This window comes from Schistocerca piceifrons, chromosome 7, assembly GCF_021461385.2.
Source record: "Schistocerca piceifrons isolate TAMUIC-IGC-003096 chromosome 7, iqSchPice1.1, whole genome shotgun sequence".
NCBI classification, from domain to species: Eukaryota; Metazoa; Arthropoda; class Insecta; order Orthoptera; family Acrididae; genus Schistocerca; species Schistocerca piceifrons.
In genome coordinates this window covers 367,538,506-367,549,184 of record NC_060144.1, presented here as the reverse complement: position 1 = coordinate 367,549,184, position 10,679 = coordinate 367,538,506, and positions in this window count along the sequence as shown.

Genomic DNA, 10,679 nt, shown 5'->3' with positions numbered 1-10,679 from the left:
TTAACAGAATACATTAAAGTAGGATCTACACTATGTGATCAAAAGTATCCAGAAAACTGGCTTAAAATGACTTACAGGTTCGTGGCGCCCTCTGTCAGTGATGCTGGAATACAGTATGGTGTTGGTCCACCCTTAGCCTTTGTACCATTCATAGCTTCCACTCTTGCAGTCAGGTGCTGGAAGGTTTCTTGGGGGAATGGCAGCCCATTCTTTACAGAGTGCACTGAGGAGAGGTATCGATGTCAGTCAGTGAGGCCTGGCATGAAGTCGGTGTTCCAAAACATCCCAAAGGTGTACTATGGGATTCAGGTCAGGACTGTGCAGGTCAGTCCATTACAGGGATGTTATTGTTGTGTAACCACACCGCCAAAGGCCATGCATTATGAACAGATGCTCGATCGTGTTGAAAGCTGCAATTGCCATCCCCGAGTGGCTCTTCAACAGTGGGAAGCAAGAAAGTGCTTAAAATATCAATAGAGGCCTATGCTGTGATAGTGCCATGCAAAACAACAAGGGATGGAAGCCTCCTCCATGAAAAACATGACCACACCATAACACCACTGTCTCCGAATTTTACAGTTGGCACTACACATTCTGGCAGATGACGTTCACTGGGCATTTACCATACCCACACCCTGCCATCTGATTGCCACATTGTGTAAGTGATTCGTCACTCCACACAACATTTCTCCACCATTCATCGTCCAATGTTTACGCTCCTTACAGCAAGCGAGAGAGTTCCCAGCGTGATGTGCGATTTATGAGCAGCCGCTGGACCATGAAATCCAAGTTTTCTCACCTCCCGCCTATCTGTCATAATACTTGCAGGGGATCCTGATGCAGTTTGGAATTCCTGTGTGATGGTCTGGATAGATGTCTGCCTATTAAACATTACAACCCTCTTCAACTGTTGGCAGTCTCTGTCAGTCAACAGATGAGGTTGACTTGTATGCTTTTGTGCTGTATGCGTCCCTTCACGTTTCCACTTCACTATCACATCGGAAACAATGGACCTAGGTATGTTTAGGAGTGTGGAAATCTCGACTACAGACTTATGACACAGGTGACACCCAATCACCTGACCATGTTCGAAGTATGTGAGTTCTGCAGAGTGCCCCATTCTACTCTCTCACGATGTCTAATGATTACTAAAGTCACTGATACAGAGTACCTGGAAGTAGGTGTCAGCACAATGCACCTAATATGAAAAACATATGTTTTTGGGGGTGTTCAGATACTTTTGATCACATAGTGTATCTGTGTCAGATTACTGAATCTGATGTGTTGCTGTAACTGCCAGAGTTTTGACACACTGTGGTTTCATGTAGACCCAAATAAACCCATGAAAAATACAGGTCTGCTCCACACAATTTTGGGACACTATATTCCTTCAGTCCAGAGTCTAGTTTGCATCTGTTACTTTGAAACCATATGGTGCAGAGTAGCAGTGTTTTTTGAAAATAAAATTGAGGTTGTCATAACCAAACAAATAATTGTGTAATACAATATAATTCACAGTGTTTGCTGTTTTGTTAGCTCCTGAATTGAAGAAAACTGACCCAAAGATATGCAGGACTACTGCGAAGTTTGGAAGGTAGGAGAGAGAAGTATTGGCAGAAGTAAAGTTGTGAGTGTGGGTTGTGAGTTATGCCTGGAGAACTCAATGTTAGAGCACCTGCCTCTGAGAGTCAAAGGTCCCGCTCTTGCACATTTTTAATCTGCCAGGAAGTATATCATTGTGCTTGCATTGAAACGGTGGTAATCTGGCAACCTCAAATGAAGGAAAACTATAAGATTCTTGCAGACTAATTCAAGTACCTTTTAAGCTGTGAAAAACCCAGAGTCCCTTTCAGACTGAGCACACAGAATCCAGGTCATATGACAAAGCAGGGATCATATCACAGTCTCCAAGATAAAACAACATTCCATGAGAAGACTGCCACAGAACTCTGTAAATAGTGACTTAGATGCACTCAGATATGTCATCAGATGCTTGTCTGATTCTGGAACATTTGTTGGGGAATCATTCAAAGAAAGTCTAAAGTCTTTCATGGGGAGTATTCTAATCATGCAATAGTGGAACAGAGCGACTTTAACCTGTTGAGTGATTAGGATGCCTGTGCATTCACTGCTATTGAAGTGGACTGGTAGCATCTTACTTACAAAAAAAAGAGGACATCATTTAAATCAAATTGTGGGCAAAGTTTTAAGACTAACATGCTTTACCTCTACATAATTACGTAACAATTGGCACTCTCAATAAAAAGAGAAAGGGACACAGAAATCCTGAGAGGCAGAAGTTAGTAGAAATTTGTGTGTGTACAAGAAGAGCTATGCTTGGTGCATGCAACTATTTCCATGGCTATACATCAATGACAGATCTTTCCAAAAATTCTGATCCTATGTGAAATCACTAAGTGGGTATACAGTCACTTGTGTAACAGTCTAGTGCAGAAAGGAAAGCCATAGTTTTAAATCTGACATTTAAAAATTGATTCATGCAGGAAGCTCATACAAAATTATTGTCATTTGACCATGCACAAACACTCAAATGAGTGACACAGAAATAAGCACCCCTGATGTTGTAAAGCAACTGAACCACTTGAAAATACATTGTTAGGCCCTGATGGAATTCCAGTTTGGTTTCGCAGAGAGTACTTCACGATTGGCTTCTTTCTTAGCACACATTTGATGTGATCTCTTGCACAATGGATAGCCCCAACCAATTGAAAAAAAGTGCAAGGAAAAGGGAAAAAGAATTGATGCACAAAATTTTAGCCCAATATCATCAACATCAGTGTTTTGCAAATTGTTGAGGTTATTGTGAGCTTGAATTCAGTAAGTTTCCTAAAGAAAGAAAAGCTTCTGTCTATTTATTCAGATTTAGAAAGCATCACTTAAGTGAAAGGTTTACTCTCGCCCTCCCCTTTTTCACACATGATATCCAATGGATCATGGATACAGGCCAACAGTCAGATTCTACACAGATCAAAAAAAGTTTTGCATCACCCCAGTTCCCAGAACTCCTGAAGACAGACATTAACTGTGGATATTGTATCACAGACACAGTCCCTTTGACTGTTCAGAGATGTCACTAAACCCGCCCAAACGTGTAAATAACCGTTACCTACGGATTGTGGCTTGGAGGAACTCTGACAGCAATGCCACCATGTTGAATAATGCTTTTCGTGCAGCCACAGGATGTTGTGTTACGACTCAAACTGTGTGCAATAGGCTGCATGACGCGCAACTTCACTCCTGATGTCCATGGTGATGTCCATCTTTGCAACCACAACACCATGCCGCACGGTACAAATGGGCCCAACAACATGCCGGATGGACCGCTCAGGATTGGCATCATGTTCTCTTCACTGGTGTGTATCGCATATGCATTCAACCAGACAATCGTCAGAGACATGTTTGGAGGGATCCCGGTCAGGCTGAACGCCTTAGACACACTGTCCAGTGAGTGCAGTGAGGTGGAGGTTCCCTGCTGTTTAGGGGTGGCATTATGTGGGGCCGACGTACGCCACTGGTGGTCATGGATGGCACCATAACAGCTGTACGATACGTGGATGCCAACCTCCAACTGTTGTTGTTGTTGAAACTTCTTGGCAGATTAAAACTGTGTGCCCGACCGAGACTCGAACTCGGGACCTTTGCCTTTTGCGGGCAAGTGCTCTACCATCTGAGCTACCGAAGCACGACTCACGCCCGGTACTCACAGCTTAACTTCTGGCAGTATCTCGTCTCCTACCTTCCAAACTTTACAGAAGCTCTCCTGCGAACCTTGCAGAACTAGCATTCCTGAAAGAAAGGATATAGCGGAGACATGGCTTAGCCACAGCCTGGAGGATGTTTCCAGAATGAGATTTTCACTCTGCAGCAGAGTGTGCGCTGATATGAAACTTCCTGGCAGATTATAACTGTGTGCCCGACCGAGACTCGAACTCGGGACCTTGGCATTTCGCGGGCAAGTGCTCTACCATCTGAGCTACCAAAGCACGACTCACGCCCGGTACTCACAGCTTTACTTCTGCCAGTATCTCGTCTCCTACCTTCCAAACTTTACAGAAGCTCTCCTGCGAACCTTGCAGAACTAGCACTCCAAGCTGTGGCTAAGCCATGTCTCCGCTATATCCTTTCTTTCAGGAGTGCTAGTTCTGCAAGGTTCGCAGGAGAGCTTCTGTAAAGTTTGGAAGGTAGGAAACGAGATACTGGCAGAAGTAAAGCTGTGAGTACCGGCCGTGAGTCGTGCTTCGGTAGCTCAGATGGTAGAGCACTTGCCCGCGAAAGGCAAAGGTCCTGAGTTCGAATCTCGGTCGGGCACACAGTTTTAATCTGCCAGGAAGTTTAATATCAGCGCACACTCCGCTGCAGAGTGAAAATCTCATTCTGGAAACATCCCCCAGGCTGTGGCTAAGCCATGTCTCCGCTATATCCTTTCTTTCAGGAGTGCTAGTTCTGCAAGGTTCGCAGGAGAGCTTGTGTAAAGTTTGGAAGGTAGGAGACGAGATACTGGCAGAAGTAAAGCTGTGAGTACCGGGCGTGAGTCGTGCTTCGGTAGCTCAGATGGTAGAGCACTTGCCCGCGAAAGGCGAAGGTCCCGAGTTCGAGTCTCGGTCGGGCACACAGTTTTAATCTGCCAGGAAGTTTCTTATCAGCGCACACTCCGCTGCAGAGTGAAAATCTCATTCTGGAAACATCCCCCAGGCTGTGGCTAAGCCATGTCTCCGCTATATCCTTTCTTTCAGGAGTGCTAGTTCTGCAAGGTTTGCAGGAGAGCTTCTGTGAAGTTTGGAAGGTAGGAGACGAGATACTGCCAGAAGTAAAGCTCTGAGTACCGGGCGTGAGTCGTGCTTCGGTAGCTCAGATGGTAAAGCACTTGCCCGTGAAAGGCAAAGGTCCCGAGTTCGAGTCTCGGTTGGACACACAGTTTTAATCTGCCAGGAAGTTTCATATCAGCGCACACTCCGCTGCAGAGTGAAAATCTCATTCTGTTGTTGTTGTTGTTGTTGTGGTCTTCAGTCCTGAGACTGGTTTGATGCAGCTCTCCATGCTACTATATCCTGTGCAAGCTTCTTCATCTCCCAGTGCCTACTGCAGCCTACATCCTTATAAATCTGCTTAATGTATTCATCTCTTGGTCCGCCTCTACGATTTTTACCCTCCACGCTGCCCTCCAATACTAAATTGGTGATCCCTCGATGTCTCAGAACATGTCCTACCAACCGATCCCTTCTTCTAGTCAAGTTGTGCCACAAGCTCCTCTTCTCCCGAATTCTATTCAGTACCTCCTCATTAGTTATGTGATCTACCCATCTAATCTTCAGCATTCTTCTGTAGCACCTCATTTCGAAAGCTTCTATTCTCTTCTTGTCCAAACTATTTATCGTCCACGTTTCACTTCCATACGTGGCTACACTCCATACAAATACTTTCAGATACGCCTTCCTGACACTTATATCTATACTCGATGTTAACAAATTCTTCTTCTTCAGAAACACTTTCCTTGCCATTGCCAGTCTACATTTTATATCTTCTCTACTTCGACCATCATCAGTTATTTTGCTCCCCAAATAGCAAAATTCTTTTACTACTTTAAGTGTCTCATTTCCTAATCTAATTCCCTCAGCTTCAGCCGACTTAATTCGACTACATTCCATTATCTTCGTTTTGCTTTTGTTGATGTTTTTATTTCTCCTCCATGGATTTTAATACCTACTCCGAACTTTTCTTTTGTTTCCTTTATTGCTTGCTCAATATACAGATTGAATAACATCGAGGAGAGGCTACAACCCTGTCTCACTCCCTTCCCAACCACTGCTTTCCTTTCATGTCCCTCGACTCTTATAACTGCCATGTAGTTTCTGTACAAATTGTAAATAGCCTTTTGATCCCTGCATTTTACCCCTGCCACCTTATAATTTGAAAGAGAGTATTCCAATTAACATTGTCAAAAGCTTTCTCTAAGTCTACTAATGCTAGAAACGTAGATTTGCCTTTCCTTAATCTTTCTTCTAAGATAAGTTGTAGGGTCAGTATTGCCTCACGTGTTCCAACATTTCTACGGAATCCAAACTGATCTTCTCCGAGGTCGGCTTCTTTCAGTTTTTCCATTTGTCTGTAAAGAATTCACATTAGTATTTTGTAGCTGTGACTTATTAAACTGATAGTTTGGTGATTTTCACATCTGTCAACACCTGCTTTCTTTGGGATTGGAATTATTGTATTCTTCTAGAAGCCTGAGGGTATTTCGCCTGTCTCATACATCTTGCTCACCAGATGGTAGAGTTTTGTCAGGACTGGCTCTCCCAAGGCCGTCAGTAGTTCTAATGGAATGTTGTCTACTCCAGGGGCCTTGTTTCGACTCAGGTCTTTCAGTGCTCCGTCAAACACGCAGTATCGTATCTCCCATTTCATCTTCATCTACATCCTCTTCTGTTTCCATAATATTGTCCTCAAGTACATCGCCCTTGTATTGACCCTCTATATACTCCTTCCACCTTTCTGCTTTCCCTTCTTTGCTTAGAACTGGGTTTCCTTCTGAGCTCTTGATATTCATGCAAGTGGTTCTCCTTTCTCCAAAGGTCTCTTTAATTTTCCTGTAGGCACTATCTATCTTACCCCTAGGGAGATAAGCCTCTACATCCTTACATTTGTCCTCTAGCCATCCCTGCTTAGCCATTTTGCACTTCCTGTCAATATCATTTTTGAGACGTTTGTATTCATTTTTACCTGCTTCATTTACTGCATTTTTATATTTTCTCCTTTCATCAATTAAATTCAGTATTTCTTCTGTTACACAAGGGTTTCTACTAGCCCTCGTCTTTTTACCTACTTGATCCTCTGCTGCCTTCACTACTTCATCCCTCGAAGCTACCCATTCTTCTTCTACTGAATTTCTTTCCCCCATTCCTGTCAATTGTTCCCTTATGCTCTCCCTGAAACTCTGTACAACCTCTGGTTCTTTCAGTTTATCCAGGTCCCATCTCCTTAAATTCCTACCTTTTTGCAGTTTGATCAGTTTTAATCTACAGTTCATAACCAATAGATTGTGGTCAGTGTCCACATCTGCCCCTGGAAATGTCTTACAATTTAAAACCTGGTTCCTAAATCTCTGTCTTACCATTATATAATCTGTCTGATACTGTTTAGTATATCCAGGGTTCTTCCATGTATACAACCTTCTTTCATGACTCTTGAACCAAGTGTTAGCTATGATTAAGTTATGCTCTGCGCAAAATTCTACCAGGCGGCTTCCTCTTTCATTTCTTAGCCCCAATCCATATTCACCTACTATGTTTCCTTCTCTCCCTTTTCCTACTCTCGAATTCCAGTCACCCATGACCATTAAATTTTCGTCTCCTGTCACTACCTGAATAATTTCTTTTATCTCCTCATACATTTCATCAATTTCTTCGTCATCTGCATAGCTAGTTGGCATATAAACTTGTACTCCTGTAGTAGATGTAGGCTTCGTGTCTATCTTGGCCACAATAATGTGTTCACTATACTGTTTGTAGTAGCTTACCCACACTCCTATTTTTTTATTCATTATTAAACCTACTCCTGCATTACCCCTATTTGATTTTGTATTTATAACCCTGCATTCACCTGACCAAAAGTCTTGTTCCTCCTACCATCGAACTTCACTAATTCCCACTATATCTAACTTTAACCTAATCATTTCCATTTTTAAATTTTCTAACCTACCTGCCCGATTAAGGGATCTGACATTCCACGCTCCGATCCATAGAACGCTAGTATTCTTTCTCCTGATAACGACGTCCTCTTGAGTAGTCCCAGCCCAGCAATCCGAATGGGGGACTATTTTACCTCCGGAATATTTTTCCCAAGAGGACGCCATCATCATTTAATCATACAGTAAAGCTTCAGGCCTTTGGGAAAAATTACGGTTGTAGTTTCCCCTTGCTTTCAGCCGTTCGCAATACCAGCACAGCAAGGCCGTTATGGTTAGTATTACAAGGCCAGATCAGTCAATCATCCAGACTGTTGCCCCTGCAACTACTGAAAAGGCTGCTGCCCCTCTTCAGGAACCACACGTTTGTCTGCCCTCTCAACAGATACCCCTCCGTTGTGGTTGCACCTACGGCACGGCTATCTGTATCGTTGAGGCACGCAAGCCTCCCCACCAACGGCAAAGTCTATGGTTCATGGGGGGGGGGGAGGGGGGGGGGAATATTAAGCACCGAACAGGGTTTGAACTTGTAACCTTTCGCTTAGCAGTAGAACACCTTAACAATTACACTAACGCAACTCGTCTCATAACTCATCCAACTGATAGTGCAACCATATCGGCAGCATATTGGCGAGGCACTTGTCTTCAAGGACCACAGTTTGCGCCGCCATCGTGCACATCTTGTGAATGACTTCCTTCAGAATAATGACATCGCTCATCTAGAGTGGCCAGCATGTTCTCCAGACATGAACCCTACCAAACATGCCTGGGATAGATTGAAAGGGGCTGTTTATGGACGGTGATCCACCAACCACTCTGAGGGATCTACACCAAATTGCTGTTGAGGAGTGGGACAATCTGGACCACCAATGCCTTGATGAACTTGTGGATAGTATGCCATGACGAATACAGGCATGCATCAGTGCAAGAGGACGTGCTACTGGGTATTGGAGGTACCGTTGTGTACAGGAATCTGGACCATCACCTCTGGAGGTCTCGCTGTGTGGTTGTACAACATGCAATGTGTGGTTTTCACGAGCAATAAAAAGGGCAGAAATGATGTTTATGTTGATTGCAATTAAACTTTCTGTACAGGTTCTGGAACTCTCAGAACCGAGGTGTGCAAAACGTTTTTTGATGTGTGTGTAATCTTATATTAATGGAAATTATTTGACACTACCACACAGCAGACTTAAGGTAGATGCAAGAACACAGAACAGGTTACCAGACACATGATCAGAGCAACTATATTTTTACTAGTTAGTAGTGGAGCCCATTACATTGTTCTGGATGGCAGGTGTCTATGGGGGAAAGAAAAAATGGGTAATAAAGTAATAGGGCCACTCCTGTGCTTCATGTACATAAATGATCCATTAAATAGAATGGGCAGAAATCTGAAACTGTTTGGTGATGGTACTATTGTGTAAGGAAAAGTGTTGTGATTAAGTGACTGTAGGTGGTTTCAGGATGACTTGGGCAGATTTTCTATGTAATGTGGTGAATGGCAGTTTGCTTCAAATGTGATTAAATATAAATTAATGCACATGACTAGGAGACACATTCCTATGATGTTAAAATACAGTGTTAACAGCAAACTCATTTAATCTGTCTGGTTAATTAAATATCTAAGGGCAACATAGCAAAACAACTTGAAATCAAATGAGCATGTAAAGTCAGTTTTAGGAAAGATGAGTACCTGAATAGGGTTTATTGCGAGAGTTATGGCCAAGTGTAGCACATCCGCAAAGGAAACTACATACAAACATGTGTGAGCCTTTTTTTAAGTATTGCTCTTGTGTTTGGAATCTCCACCAATTGGATTAAAGGAAGATGATATAGGGGTATGCTGCTAGATTTGTTGCCAGATGGGATTCCTTAGTGGGAATAAGATGGTATTTTTGTGAAGTGTTATTGAGGAACATAAGAGCATGAATTTTTCTGCAAGAGTCCACTTTAATAAAATTCTCCTAGGTGTGAGACTGCGTCATGATGTGACAAAGATATTGATGTTTCGGTTGCTATTGCAGGCAGCCTTCATCAAGGCAGCTATTTGTTTTTTGTGGTTACTGTTTTATACGTATAATTTGAAAATGGATGAGCATCTGGGTGTCCTATGCTTCAAGTGGGTGATAGGACTGAGGGGGGAGGGTATGATATGCTTATTGTTTGGAATATTTTAATGTTAATTGTTATTGGTTCCCCTTTGCAAATCTGGCGAAGGCTGTCATCGTGACATAGTGCCACTTATGTATTTGCTGATGGTGCTTGAGACATATCAGTACTTCCAGTGCAGTATTCATGGCACATGATGGAGCAGCTGCACAGGCATAATCACATGGCCAGCCTGCAATAACTGACAACTGAGACTGTGAGAGCCTGTAGTCTTCCTCATAGTTCATGTTGGACAGCTGCTTTGTTACCTCAAGAATGTCTCTGATTCTTCACATAGTGGTATGTGTCTGCCTACGACTAATTGAATTGTATGTATCTGCCAGCCTTATCTTCATATTCTACCAGAGCCATAATGTTGTGAATTCAGCATATATATTTCTCATTGTCTGCAATTTGTCTCTTAACAGGGCATCCCATTTCACTAATAAAGACCAGTCCGCAATTGCAGATAAGCATGGTATTCCAGTAAACCCAGCTATTTTTCAGATAACATATGAAGACAGTAGCCACAAACCACAAGAGCTGGCAGTTTTATCACATCATAGCGCTATCACTCTCTGAGAAGAGTTTTATCAGAAAGAAACAGAAAAGAATATTGTTGGTATTAAGGGAACTAGCATTTGTAACTGTTTGCAGATGATTCTACTGCCCCAACGTTCATCTTGAAAAAGTACAAAATGAGGGAGATTAGAGCTTATAAAAATGTGTACTGGTAATCCTTTTTCGTTTCTCCATTTGTGAGTGTGATAGGAAAGGGAATGACTGTGAATGGTACAAAATAATCTCTGCCTTTCACTGTACAGCT